General features: G+C 37.3%; 1 pseudogene; it reads right to left on the bottom strand.

The window, feature by feature from the left end:
• Window positions 1–1,235: 1,235 nt before the first annotated feature.
• Window positions 1,236–27,925, bottom strand: LOC119506027 (annotated as a pseudogene).

Here is a 27,925-nt window from a genome sequence, read left to right as displayed (position 1 = left end):
ACAGCAGACTCCAGCCATGTGTTTTCCCCTGTGAAAGAGGAACCCCAGATGCCATCAGCCTTTCTTCAGAGAAGGTATTGGCCTAATGATGCCTTAATTGGAACATTTTCATGGCCTTAGAACTGTAAATTTGTGAACTAATAACCCCCCATTGTAAAAACAAACTATTTCTGGTATTTTGCATATTCCAGCAGCTTTGGCAAACCAGAACAAATGGGAACATTCTAGGCTTTATCATTACCACATCTTTCATATCTTTGATGGTGGAAAAAAAAATCTCTTCAATAAATCCAGGATGGTAAGATTGCTTTTGTTTTTTGACTCTGTTAGAGTAAGGGGCAGTTTTAGGAGCTTCCATTTGTACCTCCTAAGATAATGGCTGTTATACCACAAAAGTAACAGAAACAGGATGAGGCACACTTGGAGTTGGGCTTGGGGCAAAACTCAGTTTCTCATCTGACCTTTACATCTACCAAGCTAACCATTTGACAGGACAGGATTTCCATTTAATAGATATTATTCATAACTCAAGCTGCTTATCTGGAAGTTCTTGAAAATCTGGTATTGCTTTTTTCCCCAGTGTAACCACACAAATGGCTGCAGGTCCTTTTGAGTAATAATATAAAAAATATTTTACTACATAAACTTGTGATGCAGTCTTGGGGTCCTTCCTGAGGGGAAACCTGTATATATTTTTGTGTCTATAATTTGAGGACATTGCAAAGTTAGAATTATTATGTTTTTGTGGTAATTTAAACAATCTATCACTTGGCAATGATCTCTTAAACTCTGATAATACATTTTGTTTACATTTTTCATATGCATAACTATTTATAAATATATATATAAAATCTTTTATTTTTACAAGCATTTTCATATACATTATTTTATTTAAACCTCAGAATAAAAAATATTCATTATTTTACTCAAAAGTATTAATTATTAGTTTTACAGACAGGGCAACCAAGTCTCAGAAAGGTTAAGTGACCCAGCCAAGATCACCCAGCCATAGAGTTCCATTTTGCCCAGCTGCCCTTCCCCACGTTCTAACATATACCTAATATACTACCTGTACAAAAGTAATGTTAAATAACCTAATTAGTTTGTTGATTAAATAATTAGGAAAATTGTCCACATAAAATTTGTTAGAAAGTTGCTTGGCCAGAATCATCAACCCTAATTGACAAGTGTCCCTGTCCTATGCAATCATTAGTTTATCGTGATAGAAATAAGACTTAGAGTTTTGTTCCCCTAAGAATTTCATCACTATAGACATTGGGGGTTTTTAGTCTCTGTAAGTCTAAAGCAAGAGAAGACAGTCTCCTGTGCACTGGTGTTTACTTTGCAGAAGTCTGTAGCCCCCGAGTATCAGAGATTCATCCTAGCCAGTGCCTTGCTGAGGAAAGAACACTAGCTCCTCCTACACCCCGTAGTTTGTCCTCCTACCCATTCTGGGTTCTATCTGCACAATAGGTTGAAGTGCTTTAGCTTGAATTGTCATCACACCATTCAGATCACTGTAAAAATTGTTGGAGAAGTGATGAATCTGAGGTAGAATAAGATGAGAAGCCAAGGAAATATTTCGAGTTTCAGAACTTCTAGAGGGGGGAACACGATGTGTCAGTGTTAATACAAGAAATCATTACTTGCAGAAATTTATTTTCAGCTACTTTGAATTTTTCTTTCTGTTTTTTTCCTTCTGTGAGTGTCGTTTCCCAGTTTTCCTAATAAACTCTTCCAATACATCTACCACATTTCTCCAGACGTGATCAAACACTTCTGCAGCCACCAAATCTCTGATACAGTCCTGAGGGGAAATGGGAGGAAGCCCATTTTGCCTCCACTTTCTTCTATGGTGAACCTTGTTTTGTTCAAGACATGCATCATCACCTTCTTTTCTGTCAAAAGCAAACTACTCTTCAATCTTTCCATCCATATCGTAAATCTCTTCTTCCAGAGTTGGACATACCATTGGGTCTGCAGTCACTGTAGAATCCGTGCCCAGCAGGGCAGAGGCTGAGGGTGCCTTTGGGACTATCTAACGGCCAGAGATGCACAACTCTCTGAGGTTGCTGCTGCATTCACAGGCATCAAGTATGGGTCTGTGCACTACAGAACTAGGCATGCTGCCCTGGAAATGTTAGAAGCCTTCATCTGCTGGCAGGATGAGCTGTCTTCCTAATACTCTCAGATGGAGGGATCTCCTTGCCCACTCGCTGCATTCAGCCAGTAGATTCTGGTTCTGAGGGCTTACTTTTCCTTCAAATAACGTTTCCTTGACCTCCCAGAATAACCGCTGCACTTTCTGTGCATTGGCTTTGTCAAACTCGTCATCTCTCCAAGAGTAAACTGACCTCCTCTTGGCAGATAAGCTGGTGGTAGAACTTTGGGTCCCAGACCCAGACCAAGAGTTGTGTGCTTCTGTGGGCTGGTGTGTCCACTTGATGACAATAATGACACAGATTCGCAGGTATATTTATCAATGGCTTTCTGCACATTTCTTGTAAAATGTGTAGGTAAGGAATCTTTGTTTTTCACAGCAAAATTGTGCTTTCCATTTCCTTCTGATAGTCCTCTTATTGCTGTGCTACCATCTCCCAAAATTGTGTTCCAAACCACACACTCTTGTCTTCTCCTATCACTCTGTAGTGCTCTCTTTATTATTTCCTGTAGGGTGGGTGTATTGTTCACAAAGTCTCTCATTGTTTGTTTGTTGGAAAATATTTTGAGCTCTCCCTAATATTGGAAGGACAGCTTTGCTAGATATAGGATTCTTGGTTGGTGGTTTTTCTCTTTCAGTATCTTAAATATATCACACCACTTCCTTCTTGCCTCCATGGTTTCTGCTGAGAGACCCACACATAGTCTTATTAAGCTTCCTTTGTATGTGATGGATTGCTTTTCTCTTGTTGCTTTCGGGATTCTCTCTTTGTCTTTGACATTTGATAACCTGATTATTAAGTGTCTTGGCATAGGCCTATTCAGATCTATTCTGTTTGGAATACACTGCACTTCTTGGATCTGTAATTTTATGTCTTTCATTAGAGATGGGAAATTTTCTTTCATTATTTCCTCTATTATTGCCTCTGTCCCTTTTCCCTTCTCTTCTCCTTCTGGGACACCAATGATATGTACATTCTTGTACTTTGTTTCATCCTTAAGTTCCCGGAGACGTTGCTCATATTTTTTCATTCTTTTCACCATCTGCTCCTTTGTGTGTAGGCTTTCAGGTGTTTTGTTCTCCAGCTCTTGAGTGTTTTCTTCTGCCTCTTGAGATCTGCTGTTGTATGTTTCCATTGTGTCTTTCATCTCTTGTGTTGTGCCTTTCAGTTCCATAGATTCTGCTAGATGTTTTTTTGAACTTTTGATTTCCGCCTTATGTATGCCCAGTGTTTTCTTTACAGCCTCTATCTCTTTTGTGAAATATTCTCTAAACTTTTTGAATTGATTTAGCATTAGTTGTTTAAATTCCTGTATCTCAGTTGAAGTGTACATTTGTTCCTTTGACTGGGCCATAGCTTCATTTTTCTTAGTGTAGATTGTAGTTTTCTGTTGCCTAGGCATCTGACTTTCTAGGCCATCCCAATCAGGTTTTCCCAGATGAGAAAAGGCTCAGGTCACAGAAGGAGGAAATGTTCAGTATCTGGTTTCCCTGATGGTTTTTCTTAGAGGATTGATACACCTGTGCTTTTCTGCCTGGCAGGTGCACCTGTCAGCCTGTCACTGGCAGGTGTAAGAGGGTGTGGCCTGTGGTTCTCCTCCCCCAGGCTTTGGGGTCTGATTCTGGAAAGGCAGGCAGTAGAGCTGGGCCCCTCCCTTTCCTCTTGGGAAACTATGCCCCCTCCAGAAGGGTCATTTGCATGTCAATAAGTTCTTTGTTTCTCTGACTCTGCTGATCAAAGTGTTTTGATTTTAAAATGACTGGGGCTGTCTTTAATGCAAAGTGCTGCTGGCTGAAAATGGCTGAGGTTTTCTCCACAGAGAGAAAGGGACAGAAAAGCTCCCAGATTCACCCCTCAGCCAGAGATAGCTCCCAATCCTCTGGGCTCCCTGTCCTGAGACAGATATGTCCCCCGACTCTCCCAAGGTCAATTGTCACCAAAAGCCTCTGTCTGCTTGTTGAGGATTCACTGTCTGTATTGAGCAGTTAATTAAAACCCCAGTTGGAGCTGGGCTGAGAGAGTGCTGTTCTCTAGCACCGTGAGGTTTCTGTAAGGGAGGGGCTCTCGGCTCTCGGCTCTCAGCACAGGTCTGCAGTTTTTACTTACAGATTTTATGCTGCGATCTCGGGCATTCTTCCCAATTCAGGTTGGTGGATGATGAGTGGACAGTCGCGTTTGTCTCCCCGCAGTTATCCCAGGTTATTTACTAGTTTTTTGGTCATTTATGGATTGTTCCGGGGGGGACTAACAGTCTTCCACTCCTCTCTATGCTGCCATCTTAGCTCCTCCTTGTTTACATTTTTGTGGTGAAATTCACATGATATAAAATTAATGTTTTAAAATGAACAATCCAGTGTCATTTGATAAATTCATAGTATTGTGCAACCACCACCTATATTAAGTTCCAAAACATTTTCATCAGCCTAAAAGAAAGTGCCCTACCCATTAAACAATCACTCCCCATTCACCCCTCCTCCCAGTGCCTAGAAATCATCAATCTGCTTTCTGTATCCATGGATTTACCTATTCTGGAAATTTCATGTAAAGGAAATCATGCAATATGTGCTTTTGTGTCTCTCTACTTCGATTTAGCATAATGTTTTCAAGGTATATCCACATTGTAGCATATATCACTACTTCATTCTTTGACTGACTAATATTCCCCATTTTGTTTATCCATTCATCTCCTGATGAATATTTGGGTTGTAAATAGTCCTACCATGAACATTTGTGTACAACCATTTGTTTGAGTACCTATTTTCAATTGTTTTGGGTATCTACCTAGCAGTGGAATTGCTGGGTCATGTTAACTCTATGTAAAGGAAATTTAATGAACTGTCAAGACATTTTCTACAGCAGAAGCACAATTTTACATTCCCACGAGCAATGGATGAGTGTTCTAATGTCTCCATATCCTCACCAACACTTATTTTCCATTTTCCCTTATATCCATCCTAATGGATATAATGCAGTGTCTCATTGTGATTTTGAGTTGCATTTCCCTAATGACTAATTATGTCAAGGATCTTTTATGGGTATGTTGGCCATTTGTTTATATTACTTTTGAAAGTATCAATCAAGTCCTTTTCCCATTTTTTTGATTGGGTTGTTTGTGTTTTTATTTTTGCTGAGTTGCAAGAGTTTTAAATGCATTCTTGATAAAAGTCTCTTATAAAATATGTGATTTACAAATATTTCCCATATTTTCTACATTTTCTTATGTTCATGATAATATCATCTGAACACTAAGTTTTAATTTTTATTAAGTAAAATTTATCTATTTTTCTTTTCTTGTTCATGCTTTGGAGTCATATTTAAGAATCAATTGCAAAATCCAAGGTCATAAAGAGTTGCCCTGTTTTCATCTAAGAGTTTTGTAGTTTCAGCTCTCACACTGAGGTTGTTGATCTATTTGAGTTAATTGTTTTAGTATGGTGTGAAGTTGAGGTCCAATTCATTGTTTTGCATGTAGATATCCACTTGTCCTGATAGTATTTTAACTTCTTGTTCCAGTTTGCTAATGCTCCCATTTTGTAAAACACCAGAAATGGATTGGCGTCACTGAAGAACACCGATGGCATCCAGAAAACCTCTGTCAGCTGGGAAAGCACGTGGCTGGCATCTGCTTATTCCCAGGTTGCATTTCAAAAATGGTGTTCTCCAAAATGTCAGCTTTCAATGGCCCTGTTCAAAATATCTCTCAGCTGCAGCTGGTACTGACCTCCTTCTGTCTGAGCTTTTACATGGTTCCTGTAAGCTAATTAAGGCCCAAGATGAATGGGCAGGGCCACACTTCCATGGAAACATTCAATCAAGAGGTCACACCCTGATCAAAGGTGTCACTCACAGCTGGGTAGGTCACATCTCCATGGAAACAACCTAATCCCAATATCCCACAAGATAGGATTAAAAGATAATATCTTTTTCTTGGGGAACATAATATATCTGAACTGGCACATTTCTTTTCTGATATTGATAAAGCTAATCAATTTGTTTTGGATTCTTGTACTTTCAACCTTTCTATGTCCAGATAAATTGGGTCTGTTAGGAAGAAATAGTGAATGGTACATTAACTGTTTATTTATCTAAATTTAATTTTATGTTTAGCTTATTTATTGTGATTTTAATTTTAACATTTATATTTTCATTCCCAAGAGTTTTATTGGATCTTTCAAAAAACAGGTCCAGACTTTTCTTGAATTTACCTTTAATTTTTTATAATAATTTCATATAATTTATCTATATGTTGGAACTGGCCCTTCAAAAATAATTGGAATTATTTCTGGAGAGGATATGTAAGCCAGTTTCTACTTTTTATCCTGCTGAATTTCACTTATTTTGACTCATTTTTAGAAAAATTGTTTATCTTTGTTATTGAGGTTTTTTTGCTTTTCAAGTTAATCTGTTGGAAGACTGAAGACTTACATAAGGGATGATTTCCTCTATAAGAGATTTGCATTTGCTTCCACTGCTAGCATAGCAAACTATCTTGAACTTTAATTCTGTTTCTCAGTGTACATTTTCTTGACTAGAGATCTACTGCTAATGTGAACTTCAGACCCAAGTGATATCTACAATTCCATGTGGTCAGGGGATTTTATTAATAACTTAGAGCAGAAAAATGTGTGTGTGTGTGTGTGTGTGTGTGTGTTTTAACCATCTTTTGTTGACAGGCATATTTTTCTACCCATTATACTAAGTTTTTAATCCCCAATAAGGGTCTGCAGTTAACTTGGAGGTCTCATACTCAGTCCCCCAATTTAAGAGAAGTCCAAGATTTAATTTTTCCCAAAATCAATATTAAATTTGCCTATAAGACAAACCCAGCTTTTTTGTTTGAATAAAACCACATGGCTGATGACAAATCACCTTCTATTGTTTGTTTTTGTGTGTGTGTGTTTTACTTTTCTGGTGGGGATGCCCTTTGCCACTTGCCTTATTTCCTTGCAATTTCAGCAAATAAAATGTTTATTCTATTTTATCCTGTTTCTGACTGTATTATAAACAACATCCTTTTTAGAAAACTACTCTAACATATTTATTAAGTAAAATTGGATTTTTGTAATATGTGTGTCTTCGTTATTAATACCTAAATTTTAATTTTTATGATGAAGGAAGAAATAAAACATAAAGCTTCCTAGAGGAAAATACATCTAAATTTAGTTCACTTTCCTTACAGAATTTTTAATAATGAAAAATTACATCTGAAGTCCCTATGATTCCTGGCCTCACCTACCTAGCAGTACTGATACCTAATAATTTTATCAACTCAACTAATCTTTATGACTTGAGCCTTTATCAGTTTTGTTATCAAGAAACTAGTTATTTCTAGCATCCCTACAGTAAATACAGTTTCCTTAAACTATAACACCTCTTCTTTTTTACTCAAAATGACCCCAGTATTGATTAGTTATGTAACATTCTCACTGGCAGCATAGATATCCCACACTCATTTGGATGCCATGTTAGAAACTAGTCCTATGCCCTTGATCAGAGATCCTAGTTATGCTAAGGCATTCTACATGTAAGAATGCAATGAAATTCAGACCACAGAGAATCATGATGAAGTTTACTTACAGAAGAGCTCTTCCTCTTTATTGAGCTATGATTCCCAAGAACATTTTTTTTTACAACCTCTATTGTGATGGAGAAAGCACGCAACCTGAGCGTTTTGGTTCTACTACTATGAATAGAATTTTAGTATGAGCCCAAAACCATAGCCAGAATAGCTGAGAAATAGTAAAAGTCTTTATGATGTAAATGAACTAGTGAATTGACAAGCACAGAAGAGTCACATTATCCTAGATTTTCTCCCATGTAAGACTATAAATACCCTCTGATGTTTAAGCTGTTTGATTCAAACTTCCTAGAGAATGGATCCTTAATGAATCAGAGATTGATATCAGAAATGGAAAGTTGAAACTAACATTCTAAAATTTGGAATTGTTTGAGTAGAATTCATAACAGGCAACCAAGGACCCCAATTTTCTGTTCTAAGAATTTGTGAATGCTAGGATTCTAGAGCAAAGCATTTTGTTTAACTATGGCCTTTTATATATTGAGACTCATATCATCTGCCTATTCTGGCTGAATCATCAGGAGTCTTAGCATGGAAAATTTAAGAAACTGGATTGGATAAACTCTTTTTTATAGCATTATTTCACATTTTAAAATATGTAGGAAACTTTGATTTCTATGTTAACCATCTGAAAACAGAGAGAAAAATATTTAACAATTTAACAATTTAATGTTAGTAATCAAGGATCTGGTATACATGGAAGAGATAGAGCTTATGAAAACAAGAAGAGAAAAGAGTGAAATTTGGGGAGAGTGTAAGGTAGGAACTAAAAACTAAAAATGCTCCTCAAACCTTTCCCAAGCACTTCCCATAAATTATTGTGTGACTGGGACTACAAAAGACACAACTTGGTTATTGTGAAGATGCAGCTGTCTAAAGCAAGCATGTTCTTGTCTGAGGCAATTGCCTAAACCTCTTGGAAGCTAAGACCAAGATGAAAGGAAAGTATTAAATTAAAATGTCATGGCACAAGCATCACAGAAGTTTGCTGTCATAAGCAAAACAAAGATTCATAGCCCTCAAATATTTTGAAGAAAAAGAAAAAAAAAAAAAAACTATCCTAGGCAATTACAACATTTTAAAAGAACTGTATTGCCAAAGTGCCCCCAAGCCTGGTTTAAACTATGTGACTGCTAAACCTTCTAAAGCAAATCCCAGTACCAAGAATTTTCACCTATAGGAAATAAGTTGTCAGAGTGACACAGAGCCCAGAAAAGAAAATCTCTGTAATGTCCAACTTAAGGTGTTACAGAGACAACAAACAAGGTTATAGTTTGAAAGGGGAGAACAAAAGACTGTCTGATTCACTGGACATGAAAATCACTATCCTGTCAGAACAGGAACCTTTTTTTCTATTCCTGTCTAATAGGTCAAGTATATAATAGACAATTGAAAGTTTCTCCCATTGTCCATCTTTACAAAAGGGAAGTTTATTATAACTATCATGTTTTTTTCTACTTTGTGTTTGTGTGCTTTAGAGTGTGATAATTTATCCTTTAGTGAGACATTACTGGATCATTGAGACCTACATCCAGATGTGATCAAGAGAGCTGCACACTAACCAGAAATTTTAATTCTTGAGGCTGAATGCAATAATTGACCTTGGGTTTTTTTCCTTTGGGTGAGAAGTTGAGACTTCATTTGGACCTGAACAGTTTTGAAAATATATTTGTGGAATGTGTGGAACAAATATATGTATTTTTGGAATAAATTATTGGATGGCAAAAGAGTTTGTAATATTGGATTTTAATAGTTTTTCAGCCATCTTCCAACGTCCTCTTCCATTTGCCTACCAGAAACTAAACCCATTTTTCTCTATCCATCCCTTCCTATGCAGCGTATATGACTTTGTTGAAGCTAAGTGGGCCCTATTTAGTTTGAATCAATTACAATAATTTTCATTCCACTGGTCCAGTGATTCAAAATAGACATGGACTTTAATTAGATATATAAGATTTGAAAAGTCTGATGAGGGAATCTAGAAATGTTCCTCTTAATTCTTCAGCAAAAGACCAGTAAGTATTTAAGTCTGATCGCTATTGGCAGTCATCTTTTAACCCTGAGAGCAATCAATCTTAGGATGAAGCCAACTCTGAGGATGGTAAAGCCAAGAGAAACATAAAACCTATGACCCTGATGACATCATTTGGCCACTGATTTAATGATTTTATAGAAAAATTCTAACTGCCAGTTCTATGAGTAAATAAAAGTCCTCATTGTTTTATATTGCCAAACTTAAATTCAGTTTTCTGTTTATTAGGCCAAGACACTCTAAATAATAAAATCACACTCCACATTTATTCCCTCCAGGAAACCCTGAGGATGCTTGTGAATACATTCTATACATATAGGTCTATTTTCTAAGAGCATCCACAGTTGTTTCATACATCAGGCATCTCTATGGCCCTTTTTGCAGAAAGTGAAGTGTCTTTTCTTCCTTCCTGTCCCTTTTTCTGATGACCTCAGATGGCCTATAGATGTCAAAATTTGATTCTGGACTATTTAAATAGTTATCCAAGTGACTCTAGATTTTCCTGAAGAGCAAAAATTTAGGCCAGATATTTATTTCTATGACTGGAAAATTTATGATAGGATGTTCTATTTCATTTTATTATTTGTCAAAAGGGAGGGTTATCAGCTCAGTGGTGATGATGACCATAACAAAATAACATATTCTCATGTTTAAAAATAGTAACACCATTGAATATGTCTTTTAAAACACTTTATAATGAGTGACTGGAATTCAATCTATGTGTGAACTGTCATTCGCTCCATCTTTGCTTAAATATTAGATTTGAGTTCTTTATAATCTTTTGCTTTTTTAAATAATAATATCAAAATATTATGTATCACCAGTATCATTCTATCAAAGTATTATGTCTCTTCATGTTCAAGATGCTATGTGTTTTATGTGAAGCACTTTGTATTCAACAAAGAATTTTGTGTCTGTCATTATGGAGCTTACAGAGTACTGAGGAGAGAGACATGGACAAAATATCACAACTATATATTTTTCTAATAAATGCTTTTAAAGAAATGAATAGTATTTTATAAGGGAGTAAAAGGGGACTGTGTGTGTATATCAGTAAGAAAAAATCTTTTTGAAAGATTTATGTTTACATTGAAGCATGAAGAATGAGTTTAATGAAATGGTAGACCTTTTTAGGGAAAGAAAACATCATATATGGATATCTGTATATCGTATCCTTTCTGCACTGGAGAAATTGGAATAAAAGACTGTACCTGGAAAAAGAAGGAAAGGTTACAAGATGAAACTGGAGAGGTAAGCAGAAACCAGACAGTATGAAAGTTTTTGGTTTGTATCAGGAGTGTAAGGGTATACCAGTTACAGTCTGGTTAAGAAAATAGTGACCACTCCATGTATCAAAAATTTCTGATATAGGGAATTTGAGTGTTATATAGCATTATTTTCAGCTCCTAAACATAGTGGAATTCAACATCATTTTTGAATGATTAAATAAATAATGGAATGGATTGGGGCATAAGAAGAGAATGTCTCCAAAATGAACTCCATGTTTATGGTGTGTATATTTGGGTAAGAAAGATAGGTGGAGGAATGATTGTGACAAAGAATCAAGTTTTAAATTTTGGAATAAGAAAATGAAATGAAATATATTAAATACAATTGACAGGAAATAAAATAACTTATTTGCTAATATAATTATGGTCTACCTGAATATTCCAAATGAAGAAACTAAAATAAATACACTAAAGTAGTAATGACTATATTTCTCAATATTTTCCTTTATAACAGGGGACAACAAACTTTCCATAAAGGGCCAGAAAGAAAATATTTTAGTTATTTCAGGTCATGCAATATCTGTTGCAACTACTCAAATCTGTCACTGTAGGATAAAAGCAACTATAAACAATAAATGAATGTGGCAAAAGTCTACATACAAAATGAAAAGTTGTAATAGAATATTTCTAGAACTCTAAGCCAACAAATTTGAAAATCTAATGAATAATAATATTACCCTTTAAAATAAAGATTACTTATCATGATTTAAAATCTATTAGGAAATAGGAATAGACAAATTAGTGTAGGAAAGGTATAAAATACCTACTATCTGAAATAACAGTGAAAAAAGGGTCTAGACAGAAATATTTGCATATTGAATTTTTGACTAATGACATTTAACCTGTGCTAGGCTATGGAATAACATGTAAAATTACCTGAATTATTTTGAAAAATACAATAATGCAATATGTAAAGATCATGGCTAAAGTTCAGACCTACATCAATTATAATTAATATATTTACATATAATATAATCTAACAAGATTTAAAATAATGTATAATATATTATGACACTATATAATATAATGGAGCAATATATTGAGAGATGTTTTAGAACAAATATGTTAAGGCAAAGTAAGATTTATTGTAGGAGTGAAAAATTGGCTCAGTAACAGGAATACTATCAATAGAACTCATTACATCCATAAAATAAAACATAATTACTCTTTTGTATTATTCAGCCAAACTTACTGATAGCATTTAAAAATCATTTGTAATAAAATATCTAAACAAAATTAAAATGTATCATAAATATCATTTTTCAGATTATAATAGCTAACACTACTCTAGATAATGGAATTCTAAATTTATCACTGAGAAAAAACAGGATTAAGATAGGGAAGAATGATATCTCCTTTGTTATGCAGTATTATTTTCACTTTTCTGTTAAGATCAATGAGAACATTAAATATGCATTAAAATATAAAAAATGGAAAAGGTAAGGCACATGTTTTGATGATGTGATTTTTATAACTATAAAAATTAAGAAACAAATAAATTCTTTAAAAATAAGCATCTAAGGAAATGGAAATGAATGCATGCAAAATATGATAATTTACAACTAGCTCTTCTTCACTAGAAGTAGTAATGGGATTTAAAATATCAATTCAAATCAGTAGGAAATCTATAAGATACTTCAGAATAAACTTGAAGGAAAATCACCTGACCTCCCTGAAAAAAAGCTGTACAATCAAAAAACAAGATTGGAGCAAAGTGAAGGAACATACCATGTTCTTTGATGGAAACATATTTTTATAAAATTGTCAATTCAGACTTCTAGGGAAGATGGTGGAGTAGGGAGCCCCAGGACTTAGTCCTTCCCCTCAAAACAACCATTAAACAGGTAGGAACTGTCTGAAGCAACTATCTTTAAACTCATGAGGTCAGAGGAACACAGTACAGCATCCAGAGAAGAGCTGGAGGAAGAGGCTGATAAACTATGGTAAAGGACAGTAAATTGCTCTGTCTGCATGGCAGCTACTAGTGCCCATCCCCACTCTCATGAAAGGCACTGTGGGGTCCAGCCCCTAACTTGTTACAGAAAGAGACATAAAAACCCTCTTTCCCAAAAAATAGAGTGGGTATGGCAAATTACTGATCACAACTTTTGATTAGCAGATTCAGTTCTTTGGGGGCCCCCACTCTAAGGGAAGCTATTGTTTCAACCTGTCCCAGAAAAGGTTGCTGGCAGCCATTGTTTCAGCAATCCCTAGACTGGGGCAGAGGTGATGGAGATTTAAATACACAGCCTTTCCTCATGGATTGGAAAACTAAATATCATTAAGATGTCAATATTATCTAAAGCAATGTACAGATTCAATGCAGTCTCAATCAAAATTCCAAGAACCTTCTCTGCAGTAATGTTAATGCTAATCATCAAATTTATATGCAAGGTCAAGGGGCTCTGAATAGGTAAAATCATTGTGAAAAAGAAGAATGAAGTTGGAGGACTCACACTTTCTGATCTTAAAACTTATTACTAACCCACAGTGTTCTGGTTTGCTAATTCTGCTGGAATGCAAAGCACCAGAAATGGATCAGCTTTTATAAATGGGGTTTATTTGGTTATAAAGTTACAGTCTTAAGGCCACAAATTGTCTAAGGTAAGTCATCAACAATTGGGTACCTTCACTGGAGGATGGCCAAAGGCATCCGGAAAACCTCTGTTAGCTGGGAAGGCATATGGCTGGCATCTGCTCCAAGTTCCAGTTTCAAAATGGCTTTCTGCCAGGACATTCATACTAGGCTGCAGTTCCTCAAAAATGTCACTCTTAGTTGCTCTTGGGGCATTTGTCCTTTCTTAGTTTCTCTGGAGCAAGGGTCTGTTTTCAATGGCCATCTTCAAACTGTCTCTCATCTGCAGCTACTCTCTCAGCTTCTGTGCATTCTTCAAAGTGTCCCTCTTGGCTGTAGCAAGCTCAGTTCTTCTGTCGGAGCTTATATACTACTCCAGTAAACTAATCAAGGCCCATGCTGAATGGGCAGGACCACAACTCCATGGAAATTATCCAATGAAAGATCTCACCCACAGTTGAGTGATCATATCTCCACAGAAATATCCAATCAAAAGTTTCCAACCCAATCAACACCAATACATTTCCTGCCCACACAAGACTGCATCAAAGATAATGATATTTTTGGGAACACAATACATCCAAATCAGCACACACAGTAATCAAGATGGCCTGATGTTGGCACAAGGTCAGACATAAAGACCAATGGAATCAAATTGACAGCTCAGAAATCAACTCTCACTTATATGGTCAACTGAATTTTGACAAGGTGGGCAATGACCACTCAGTTGGGAGACCTCCATTTGCCAAAAAAAAAAAAAAAAAGAAAAGAAAAGAAAGACAAAAAGAAAAACAAAGAAACAGTAAAAGGAGGATCTCTAGCTCAGGCTGTGTACAAAAATCAACTCAAAATGGGTCAAAGACCATAATATATAAGCTAGGACTATCAAAGTCCAGAAGAAAATGTAGGGAAGCATCTTCAATATCTTATGTTTGGCAGTAGTTTCTTAGAATTAACAACAGAAGCAAGCAACAAAGGAAAAAACAGATAAATGGGACCTCATCAAAATTAAAGGCTTATTTTCTTCAAAGGACTGTATCATGATAGTAAAAGGACAACCTACACAGTGGGAGAAAATAGTTGGAAACCACATATACAATAAAGGATTAATAACCAGAATATATAAAGAAATCTTTCAACTTAACAACAAAAAGACAACCCAATTTAAAAATGGGCAACAGATTTGAACAGATATCTCTCTAAAGATACACAAATGGCCATAAAGCATATGAAAAGATGCTCATCATCATTTGCCATCAGTGAATGCAAATGAAAATCAAAATGTGATAGCATTTCTCACCCATTTGAATGGCTATTATTAAAAATAATAATAATACAATAATATAAAATAAAATATCACATATTGGAGAGGATGAGGGGAAATAAGACCAGTCATTTATGGTGGATGAGAATGTTGAATGTTGCAGCTGCTGTAGAAGATAGTTTGTCATTTCCTCAGAAAGCTAATTGTAGAACTACCAAATGGCCCAGTTATCCCACTTCTAGGTATACAACTAAAAGAACACTGAGGTTCATAGTGTCATTATTCACAATTGCCAAAAGAAGGAAGCAGCCCAAGTGTTTATCATCTGAAAAATGGATTAATAATATGTGGTAATATGTTCAATGAAATGTTATTCAGCCATAAAAAAGGAATGATTAGAGTGTTGACAGAAAGGGAGGGGCATGAGAGAAAACAAATATGAGGAATAATGTAGCCCAGGAACTTGCAATGGAAGTTGTTGCTGAAGAAAGATTAAGTACTGAGATATCCATTAAGAATCTGACAAAGAAATGATCCTCAGATTTTTCACTGCAGGGATTTGTTGGGGTCCTCCATGAGAGCAATTTCAGTGGATAAAGAGGAGAGATGTTAGCCTATATTTGATTGACTAGTTCTTGGGTGATGGTTTAAAAATATTGAGGGAAAAGAATGAAAAAATATGAGCAAGATTTCAGGGAATTCTATGACAACATGAAGCACATGAATGTACATGTCATGGGTGTCCCAGAAGGAGAAGGATAAGGGAACAGAGGTAGTAATAGAGGAAATATCAATGAAAATTTCCCATCTCTTATGAAAGACAAAAAATTACAGATCCGAGAAGCACAGCATACCCCAAATAGATTAGATCTGAATAGACTTATGCCAAGACATTTAATAATCAGATTATCAAACATCAAAGACAGAGAATCCTGAAAGCACCAAGACAAAAGCAATCCATCACATATAAAGAAGCTTAATAAGACTATGTGTGAATCTCTCAGTAGAAACCATGGAGGCAGGAAGGAAGTGGTGTGATATATTTAAGATACTGAAAGAGAAAAACCACCAACCAAGAATCCTATATCTAGCAAAACTCTCCTTCAAATATGAGGGAGATTTTAAAATATTGTCTGACAAACATACAATGAGAGATTTTATGAACAAGATACCTGCTCTACAGGAAATACAAAAGGAAGAACTGCAGACAGATAGGAAAAGACAGGAGTGAGAGGTTTGGAACACAATTTTGGGTGATGGTAGCATAGCAATTTAAGTACACTGAGCAAAAATGACTGTTTGTATGGTTAAAAGAGGAAGGTTAGGAGGATGTGGGACACCAGAAGGAAAGTGGAAAGATAAAGACAGGAACCGTATAACTCAGTGAAACCTAGAGTGCTCAACAATTGTGATAAAATGTACAAATATGTTTTTACATGAGGGAGAGGAAATGAGTGTCAGCATTTCAAGGGGTTAAAAATAGGGTGGTATTGGGGAAAAATAAAATAAATGCAAACTAGAGACATATATATATGCATGTATGTGTGTGTGTGTATATATATACACATATATATATGTGTGTGTGTGTGTGTGTATATATATATATATATATATATATATTATGGATAGCTCACTTCAGAAGTCTGGGTATGGAGCAGAAGACAGGAATACAATCCATAAGGGGATATACAATTGATGAGAATTGCCTTCTTTTTATTCTCTTTCTTTTTTAAAATTAAAACTAAAATATCAGTTTTGCACATCTGTTAGGGAATTGACAGGCCTGTAGCAGAATAGAATATTATTTCCATTACTCTGTAAAAGTGTGTATATATATATATGGAGAGAAATAAAATGCCATCAGTTGTCTTTATCATCTGAAAACCTTGAACAAAAGAACCCAATGCTCTTGGCTAAATGTAAAATATAATGTTGTTTTGCTTTCAGCTTCCTTTCTTAAAGATTTATAATTGTAGCTTATTGAATATTGCATTTACAATGGAACTGACAGTCAATTAGTCAAGGATCTGTTGAATTAAATAAAACTGCACTTTGCATGCTGTAAACAAAATGAAAGAGGAATGAGGAATAACAGCATTTGTTAAGAAATAAGTAGATTTAAAAATCTTGTAGGCAACTGACCTTTGTCTCAGACAAATGCATTTATGTACATACAGATACATTTAAGAGTACTAAATGCATCTTGGATTCAATGATTAAAATGGTCAAAAGTATATAATTATGTTGTTCATTGTGTTAGGCAATTACTGTCAGTTTTAAAGCTTCACCACTATATCATGCCTTAGGCAAATACTCTAGATGTTCATGAATATTGGAGAGAGCAAGTCATAAATCTGTGAATTGAACATAAGCATCTTTCAAGCTGTCTGGCCACTTGCAGTGTTTGCAAAGCTTAACATATATTTTAATCTGTGCTCTGCTGTTTTTACTTGATGCCTTCCATCTTTCTGTCCATCTTCCTGCCTCCTGTCTTTCCATCAATCCATCATTTTTTCCAATTAAGGGCAAGCTAGATGACAGATATGATAGGCATTTACTGTCCAATGCCACAGATTCTAAATAGAAGTAATTACTGTGTATGAAACTGAAGCCACAGCCGGGCTACCATCACAGGTCCCCTTGTCCTTCAGCTTGCTCATTTCATTATTAGCATGTGAATGCTGTGAAGGGTGGGGAAATATTGAATGCAATTCAGGAGATGATTATCTGAGATAATCCTTTTTATTTTGTCAATCACAAGTAAACAATTTATTTTTCTGAATTTAAAATTGAGAAAATCACTTAATAATGGGCAATGTTATACTCTGAATTATACAGATCCAGAAAGGAAGATTTTTGGAAAATGCTCAAGGCTTTATGTGGTTGAAATATTCTTGATTTTCTCTTGTTATTGGACTTGTCATTAGAGATTGTCTATGGAATAGAAGACAGGAGTACAATCCATAAGGGATATACAGTTGATGAAACTTGCCCACTGTTTATTTTTTTTAAATTAAAAGTAAAATATGTTCACACATCTGTCTATGGTCAACAGTAACATCGTAATATGCTTCCATTAAAAGTAACAAAGGCAATATACCAAAGTTAAATGTGTATGAGAGGGGGATAAAAAGGAGGGATATGGGATTCTTGGTAGTGGTGTTGTTTTCTGTCCTTACTAATATATAGTATTATATGACACTTCATTCTTCTTTTTATTATCTTTTTTTACTATTCACCAAAATAAACCTTTTTCATAGTAATCGATATGCTCAAGTGCTGACTGTGGTGATAAATGTACTACTATATGATGAAACTGTGAACAAGTGATTACACACTGTGGATAATTTATGTTATGTGAATATATCTCTATAAAATTGTAGGCAAAAATATAAATGGGGTAAAAGTGCTGGAGAAAAAATGGAGAGAGGGATGTACCTATTTACTGTTGATGAGGCAGAATGGTGCAGCCTGTCTGGAGGTCACTGTGGTGTTTCCACAAGAAACTAAGTATGTGGGGGACATAAGGTCCAGCAACCTCATTATGGGGTATGTACTTGGAAGATCTGAGAGCAGAGACATGAATGGACATTTGTATATTAGTGTTTATGGAGGCAGCATTCATGATTTGCAGTGGGTAGAGGTGGCCTATGGGTACACTGACTTAGGAACAGAATGGTGAACTGTGGTGTATGCATGCAATGGAATACTGAGCAACTACAAGAAGGAGTTAAGTTGTGAGACACTCAAGGAGCTGAGTGGATCCTGTAGACAGCATTTTGAGTGAAGTACTCCAGAAACAAAGGCAAACACTATAATGCCTCACTGATATGGACTAACTACAATGTGTAAACTCAGAATTGAATCTTAAGAGCACAGCCTACCAGGGAAATGATTATTGTAATGGTCCCTAGATGGTAAGCTCTTACACCAGTCAAGTCTATTCCTGAATTGTAATAGCTATCTCCAAATGCTGAGATGTTGAACCCTTGGGGTATGACCTGATTGGTCTCTGGAACATTGGGTATCTCTGTGACACCTGAAACTCAGAGCTAGAGCTTGGCAGATATGAATGTCAGTTTTAATGCATGCAGCAACTGTTAAAAAAAAACAGCTGAAAAGGAGCCCAGACTTCAATTAGAGATATGAATGAAGCAGATCTGCTTAAGGCGATGGCAAATCAGGCTAAAGGGTAAAGGTTGAAACTGGCTGTGTGTTAAAACTTCAACTTCCATGTGAGACCAAGGGAAGAAATGTTTATTTGGTGTAGGATCTATAATTTCTAAACAATATAATTTCTACAGTCAGTTTGTTCAAACACCAAAATTACATGGAACTTTGAATAGGAAGTGAGATACGGTAGGTCTGTATAGGTTAGAGTGAAATAGCAACACATCCCAAAGTAATTTGGGTGAAGAATAAAAACATATATTCAGGGCCCCCCTGAAGAGCTGGGGGAGAATGCAGAGGTGTTAGACTTCCTCACCTGGATTGCTGCTGATGTTCTCACAAACACTGGGGACTGATGGCTTGACATGATGAGCTCTCTGTCTTGGGGCTTGCCCCTATGAAGCTTGTTACTGCAAAGGAGAGGCTAAACCTGCTTATAAGTGTGCCTAAGAGTCTCTCCTTGAGTACCCTTTTGTTGCTCAGATGTGGCCCTGTCTCTCTAACTAAGCCACCTTGGCAAGTGATCTCACTGCCCACCCCCCATGTGGGACCTGACTCCCAGGGGTGTACATCTCCCTGGCAACATGGGATATGACTCCCAGGGATGAATCTGGACCTGACACCATGGGATTGAGAACATCTTCTTGACCAAAAGGGGGATGCAAAATAAAACAAAATAAAGCTTCATTGATTTCAATGAAGTTAAGAGGCCACTCTGGTGGCCATTCTTAAGCACTATGTAGATAACACTTTTAATGTATTAGAATAGCTAGAAGTAAATACCTGAAACTACCAAACTCCAACCCAGTAGTCTCGACTCTGGAAGATGATAGTATAACAATGTAGCTTACAAGGGATGACAGTGTGATTGTGAAAGCCTTGTGGATCACACTCCCTTTATTCAATGTATGGATGGATGAGCAGATAAATGGGGACAAAAACTAAATGAAAAATAGGGTGGGATGGGGGATGATTTGGGTATTCTTTTTTATTTTTATTTTTATTCTTGTTCTGATTTTTCTGGTATAAGGAAAATGTTCAAAAATAGTTTGGGGTGATGAATGCACACCTACATGATGGTACTGTGAACAGTTAATTGTATACTATGGATGATTGCATGGTATGTGAATATATCTCAATAAAGCTGAATTAAAAAATATTGTGTTTGCACATTTATTGTAAGCTTTTGTATCTAAGTAAAAATACACAAGCAACAACTTTCTGCTCAGCCATGATAATGATATCTATGTTTTCAACTGCAAATAGAGAATGAATTGCATCTAAAATATTGGGTGTATATATTGCATATGTCACTGCATATGATTCTACACATAGATCAATCTTGGGAGGTATTCTGTTTGCAGCTCTGTTATAGAAGATAAATTTTATTTAAACCAATGTATTAATCTATGATTCTTTAAAATGAAAACATCAAACTAGTTATCTGGTTAAACATGTAAGTTTGTGGTACTCATGAGAAAAATATATCCAAATTATATTTAATAATATTCTGACATTACAGTAGACTAGGAATGGCCACTTTGAAAAGTATTTTGAAATGTATTTTTTTGAAGCAGAGAATGTCACATTTTCAAAGATATACTATTTATCCCAATGTCTAAAATATAAAAGGGACTAAAAATGGGTCAGGGTTTGGGAGAAATGGCCGAATCTGTGCATGGGACAAGAAATATACAAGAGGCATCTGATGCTTACTGTGACATCAAAAACAGGTGAGCTTCCAAAATCTAATGGAGTCATGTCAAGAGGACTCAGAAGTCAGCTTTACCAGAATTCTACAGGTGAAAGATGGCATTTAAAGAAAAAAAAAAAAAAAAGACTATAATTGATTAAAATTCTTTAAATGTAGATAGAGCCAAAAAATCTTAGAGATAATTATAAAAATAAGAAGAAAAACATAACAAAGTGAAACTTGATAAAATCTTTGGAGCTCATTAAAGCATCAATTTTTTACTCTGAAAACTGAGAAATAAAGATAAAGAAGAAAAAAACAACAACATTTTATTGCCTTTCTGGAAGGAACTTGTTGGAAATAAAGCGGTACCTGTAAGGGAATAAATGCTCACTCGGTTCTGGAGGAGAAAAGAATTTATTTACGATCTTGCAAGATAGGGCGTCCAGCCAAACACGTGGAAGGCTGGCGCGCCAGAGGAAGAGAATGGCGATCTTTAAATCTCCTACTCCTAATTCGCAAGTCCCTCCCGTTTCCCCATTGACTGGGTACTACAGAGGTTACAGCCTATCCAAGAACACTAAATAATTCATCTTTTGAGATTTTAATTTGTACAGCCAATCCCAGAGAGCCAACTAGCTCATTATTGAGATTTTGAACTGATCAGCCAATCCCAGAGAGCCAACTAGCTCATTATTGAGATTTTGAACTGATCGGCCTATCCCCTCCAAATTTTTATTATTATTTTTTTTTTTTGCTGTGAGTTCCCGCCTCTGATATTACCTCATATCTCTTTACATTCCAGTAACTATGGTTACTTTTCCATATAAGGAGCAGGCAGATTCTCTCTTCTCTTTGTCTGGGGCTTGTTTAAACTGGTTTTGCCTCCATTTCCCTTATTCCATGCTGTCTCTATGTGAAAATGAAACTTATTCCTTTCTTACAGATTCCCTCCTCTTTCTTTTTAAACACTTTTAATTTTCACATTTTAGATTCTCAAATTTGCTAAGGGCTTTTTCACATTCCTCATCATAGGGATCTTTCTTATTTTTGATTCTAGTGGTTTTGATGGGTTTTTGAACTAGCCTTTGGGCACACGGGATTATGTAGCACCCAGCTGTTATAAACATTTTGGCTGGAATGATAAGGAAAATTAAAATAGATGTTGCAATTCCTTCCCATTTCTCGAACCAATTTTCCAACCATTCTGTGAGTGGGTTGTTAATGCTAGAATTCTTTTCTAGTTTCTGAAATAAGGCTGTTAAGCCTTGTAGGGCTTTGGTGATAGTTCCATTAGTTGTGGTATTATTGGGGATGAATGTGCGACAATTTCCCCCAACTATAGCACAGACGCCTCCTTTTTCAGCTAGCATCATGTCTAGGGCCATTCTGTTTTCCCATGCCATTTGGCTAGTGGCATCTAACTGTTCTGCTATTTCTTTAATGACATCCCTGGTATAGTTGATAAATTTTAGCTGATGATTGATATTTTTATTGATGGTGACCCACCAGAATAAGGACGATTTAAATTCTGCAGCTACTTGATTTTTAGCTTTAAACTCATTAGGAACTTTCTGGGGAACCGCTACACTGTCTACAAACATTTTTTTATTGAAGGAACTAGGTACATTTTGTACATTTTTCTTTTCTTCTTTGCCTTGGGTTGGTACTTTCTTATTACTTTCAAATGCCAGGGTAAATGAGATAGCCAATTGAACCAGAGCACAGGTTCCTCCCCACCTTTCAGGTAGTGTTGGCCAGAGGATGCCCTTCCCACAGTACCACCAGAGGTCTGCTCGGGGTATAGTTAGACTGGAGAAGTTGCCAGTACTATCCTTGCTCACATTCCACACCTGTGTACACAAAGCCATGGTACCAAGATCCTGGAGCCCTTCTTCCCATCTGGAGAGACAGGCAGAGTGGTTTCCGGGACCAAGGTGAGACGCTGGTATGGCTTTGACACTTCCCTTCTGGACTGGAGGGAAAAGGGAGGACAACGTACTACAACTTTCACCAGGAGTAGCATTTTGAAAGAGGAGTGTTATACATTTAAACTCCCTTTCATGCTTTTTCATCCCCAAGGGGAAGGGCATAATCTGAACAGTGGGTTGTTTGGTTGTACAAGCATAACAGTCACTTCTGTTTAGACTCTGGATGGTATGTTTGCCCCATTCTACCCAGGCATTTGTATTTCCATAACCTGTCTTTATTTCTGTGGTTTGCTTTAAGTCTTTGGCCTTAAGTATTCTGATGACCTTGGGGTCAATTTGAACTGGAGAGTTAAATTCCAGCCAAGTTTCCCTTAATGGTTTTTTCTCCAACCTGGGTAAGACCCATCCCTCATACTGTGTGGTTCACCAAGCAGTGTTCCAAGAATAACAGGGGTTAGGTGTCTCATAAGTTATACACTCAAATGTTCGTCCCCCAACAATCTTGCTTTCTGTTTGAACAGTCTGCTTACATAAATGCTTATATTCCTCCCTCAGTTGTTGCTGATGTTTTAGATTTTTACAGCTCATTACTTGACAAACATCAAATTGTACAGTTTGAGACTTTAAGCCTTTGACTACACTTATAACCAGCTTAGCAGAACCTGTTACTCCTTGAATATAGAACATTATGATCAGTATAAGCAATTTCATCATTAAGCTATACACAGAGCACAATGCAAACACAGGGTTTAATCCAGCCCTCCCTCCCTCCCTCCTAGTATGTTCTTTCAACTGTTGCCTATTTAAAGTGATCCTTAGGGGATCTGAGGTAGTAGTTACTCTCCAGGATTCAGGTTGAGTTGCTGGATACTTATCGTCTGGTTCAGGCACTGGTCCCTTCACTCGTGTGTAATGAGTCCAGCCTCTTTCTGCCATTCGAACTGCCGTCTCAGTTGTCAGCAAGACTTGATAGGGTCCTTCCCAGATTGGTTGAAGTTTGGATTCTCTCCATGACTGGATCAGAACCCAGCTGCCAGGCTGATGTCGATGGGCAGCAAATTCAAGAGGCGGGGTCTGAGCCAGCAGTCCACGGTGCCTGAGAGATGATAAAGTAGAAGACAAGGCCAGTATATAATTCTTAAGAAAAAGATCCTTTGTGTCTAGGGAGGGGAGCTCTCCAGTCCTCCTGGGGAAAGGCAAACCATAAAGCATTTCATAAGGGGAAATTCCCAGTTCTTTTCTAGGGGCAGTCCTGATTCTTAGTAGAGCTATAGGTAAGCACTTGATCCAAGGTAACTTTGTTTTCAAAACTAATTTAGAAAGATGTTTCTTTATGGTTTGATTCATTCTTTCCGCTATCCCAGAGGATGGTGGATGCCAGGGAGTGTGGAAGTCCCAAGTGATACCCCGGCTTCTCATGACATTCTGCAATACACGGGAGGTAAAGTGACTGCCATTATCAGAGTCTATATTTTCCACTAACCCATAACGGGGAATGATTTGTTCAAGGATAACTTTAGAAGTTCCCAATGCTGTAGCTGAGGATAGAGGGTAGGCTTCCACCATCCAGTGAGGTGGTCGACAATTACCAAAACATATTTTAAATGACCGATTGGTGGCATTTCAGTATAATCAACTTCAATGCTCTGGAATGGTCTCAGGCCCGGCTCTCTTCCCCCTTGTACTTGTTTTCTTAAAAGCTTTTTATTAATTTTTTGACAAATTATGCACCATTCACAGATTTGTTTAGCAACTGTATAAAGGCCTACACATCCAAATTGTTTAAGTACTACATCACACATGGCTTGTACCCCCCAATGACTCCCCTGGTGTAGGACTGCTAATATCTCCCTCATTATTTGTTTATTTAACATTTGTCTGCCATCTGGGAGAAACCATTTCCCCTGATCATTTAAGGTTGCTCCTAACTGCTTCAACTCTTTTACTTTTTTGGCAGAGAATGTAGGGACCCCAAATTCCTTAGGGATAGAGTATCAGGACCATTATTTTTAAAGGGGAGTAGAGAGAGGCCTCCTTAGCCTTTTCATCAGCCAACCTATTGCCTTTTGCCTCAAAAGTAGGTCCCTTCTGATGTCCATTTATATGCACCACTGATATTTCTCTAGGTAAGAGTAGATTGGTTAATACTTGTTTCACCAATTCCCCCATGAACCAGTTCTTTTCCTTTGCTATTGATTAATCCCCTTTCTTCCCAGATCTTTCCAAAGGTGTGGACTACCCCAAAGGCATACTTAGAGTCAGTGCATATTGTACCATCCTTTCCTTCTAATAATTTGAGGGCTTGATTTAGTGCATACAACTCACAAGTTTGAGCTGACCACTTATTGGGCAATCGGCTAGCTTCTTTTACTTCACAAGTTATCCCATCTACAAATGCATAGCCATTGTGCCTTTCTCCTTCTAGGACTTTGGAGGATCCATCTATGAACAGTCTTTCCCCCGAGTGCAGGGGAAGATCCCTTAGGTCAGGTCGGACTTGAATTTGGTATTCAATTAGGTCTAAACAGTCATGCTCAGGGGTCTCTACTTGCTCAGGCCCCTTCCAGAGGAAGGAGGCCAGGTTTAGGCTATGATCTGTTGTTAAGACCAAATCATCTTTTTTTCATTAGGATTGCCTCATATTTTAAGATTCGGGAATCAGTTAACCATTTCCCTGCCCTTTGAGATAGAATATTTCTCACTTGATGAGGAGTACTAACTACTAATGCCCCTCCAAAGGTTAATTTTCTGCTTTCTTTTACTAAAAGGGCAGTTGCTGCAATGGCTTGAACACACCCAGGCCACCCCCTAGAGACTGGATCTAAAACCTTTGAAAGGAAAGCCACCGGCTTTCTTTGGCCTCCCCAGATTTGGGTTAGGACCCCCAAAGCTGTTCCCTTATCTACTGTAACAAACAGGTGAAAGGGTTTTTTGAGGGAAGGAAGTGCTAGAACAGGAGCTTGCACCAGTGCCTGCTTGAGTTCATTTAAAGCCTTTATTTCCAATTCCTCCCATTCTATCTTGTCAGGCTCTTCCTCTAGTAATTTTTGGTATAGCCCTTTAGTTCGAGATGCAAAAGAATTTATCCATAATCTACAGTACCCTACCAATCCCAGGAATTTTCTTAGCTCTCTTTCTGTTTGAGGAAGAGGCAACTCTACTATGGCCTGGATTCCTTCTGGATGGATTTTTCTTTTTCCTTCACTTATGAGGTGACCTAGGTACTTAACTTCCCTTGCTACAAATTGCAGTTTACTTTTAGATACCCTTAATCCTTGTTTCCCTAAAAAGTTCAGTAGATTTTTCATAGCTTGAGCCACCACTTGCCTTTCTTTACCTGATATTAATAGATCATCTACATATTGCAGAAGGGTGATTTCAGGTGGGACTGGAAATTTTTCCAGTACCCTCTCTAACTCTTGCCCAAAGAGATTGGGGGACTCCGTGAAACCCTGAGGTAAGACCATCCATCTGTATTGCTGCTTTCACCCATTGAAGGGATCTTCCCACTCAAAGGCAAACAGGTCTCTACTTTCTGGATCAAGGGGACAGGCCCAGAAGGCATCCTTTAAATCTACTACACTAAACCACTTATGATGGAAGGGAATTTTACTCAGGAGAGTGTAAGGATTAGGAACTACAGGGTGTCGAACCTGGACAATTTTATTAATGGCCCTTAGATCCTGCACCATTCTCCAGCTACCATCTGGTTTCTGAATGGGGAGAATGGGAGTATTAAAAGAGGACATACAGGTTTCCAAGAGTCCATCTCGAAGGAGACCCTCAATGATGAGTTGGAGTCCCTGTCTTCCTTTAAGAGGAATAGGATATTGTTTCTGGCACACGACCTCCCCTTCCTTTTTTAACTTGATTTTAATTGGGGGAATTTGCAACCCTCTCCTGTTTCCTTCTTTTACCCATACCTCCTCCTTAATGTCTTTTTCATCTTCTTCAGTGAGCAGGGCCAAAACCTCAATCCGTCCATTCCTTACCTCTAAATCCAGTCCCATAGGTATTATTAGGTCTCTTCCTAATAAATTACTCCCAGCTTCTGGGATGTGCAACAAGGGAGCTATGATTTGATTATTTTCCCAACAAATGTTAGTAGGTTCAAGAATGGGAACTTTAAATCCCTCCCCTTTTACCCCTGTGACGGTGAGGGAACTGCCAGAGAGCCTGGCCCCATTTGGAAGATGATTTACAGAGGAGCAAGCTGCTCCAGTGTCTACCAAGAATGTAATTTCCTCTTGATATGGGCCCACCTTTAAATTTACTAAAGGCTCCCGGTGGGCTTCTGAGATGAGGAGCCTCTGACTCTCCCTGTCTTCAAAATTCATTAGCGGTATAACTCGACCCTCCTTCTGTAAGTCTGGGCACTCCCTTTTGAAATGGCCAGGTTTTTCACAATGATAACACCCTGCAGAGTTCTGCATTTCCCTTGCTCCTTTTTTTAAATCAGCCCAGCCCCTTCCCCTATCTCGCCTCTGTCTGCATCCTTCATTTCCTGTTTCTAATCTTTTCTTGACCAAGTGGTCAACAGTGGCTATCATGACTTTAGCCTGCTGCTTTTGTTTTTCATCCTCCCTTCTTACAAATACTTTCTGTGCTTCCCTTAATAACTCCTCCAATGGCTTATTCATCCATCCATCTATTTTCTGGATCTTTTTCCGAATATCAGGCCAAGATCCCTTCACATAGCTGAACTTTAACATTCCCTGGGCTACAGGGTCATCAGGGTCCATACCTGAATATTTCCTTTCTTGTTCTCTCAATCTTTCTAGATAAGCAGAGGGAGACTCATCTTTGTCTTGATTTACCTCAAAGGCCTTATCCAAATTTTAAGATTTGAGTACTGCCAATTTTATTCCCTCTACAATGAGGTCTCTGAGATCCTTCATTTGTGCCCTATCCTCTTTATCATTATTATCCCAATCAGGGTCAGTATTTGGAAATTTTTGCTCTGCTGCCATCACCCCTTGCCCTGGTGGGTGTTGCCTTTCCCATTCTTTCATAGCAGCCCCTCTTATCATTCCTCTCTACTCTTTCATAAAGAGGATGTTTAATATGGACATAAGTTCAGACCACATGTATAGGCTAGAGCCTAGGAACTGATCTATTTGCTCAGCCAGCCCCATTGGGTCCTCTATTAGTGATTTCATCTCCTTCTTAAAATTTCTTACTTCTGAACTTGTTAATGGGGCATTTACATACCTGACTTCCTTTGGCCCCAT

Source organism: Choloepus didactylus, chromosome 11 (genome assembly GCF_015220235.1).
Source record: "Choloepus didactylus isolate mChoDid1 chromosome 11, mChoDid1.pri, whole genome shotgun sequence".
NCBI classification, from domain to species: Eukaryota; Metazoa; Chordata; class Mammalia; order Pilosa; family Megalonychidae; genus Choloepus; species Choloepus didactylus.
This window is presented reverse-complemented; position numbering and strand designations above follow the sequence as displayed.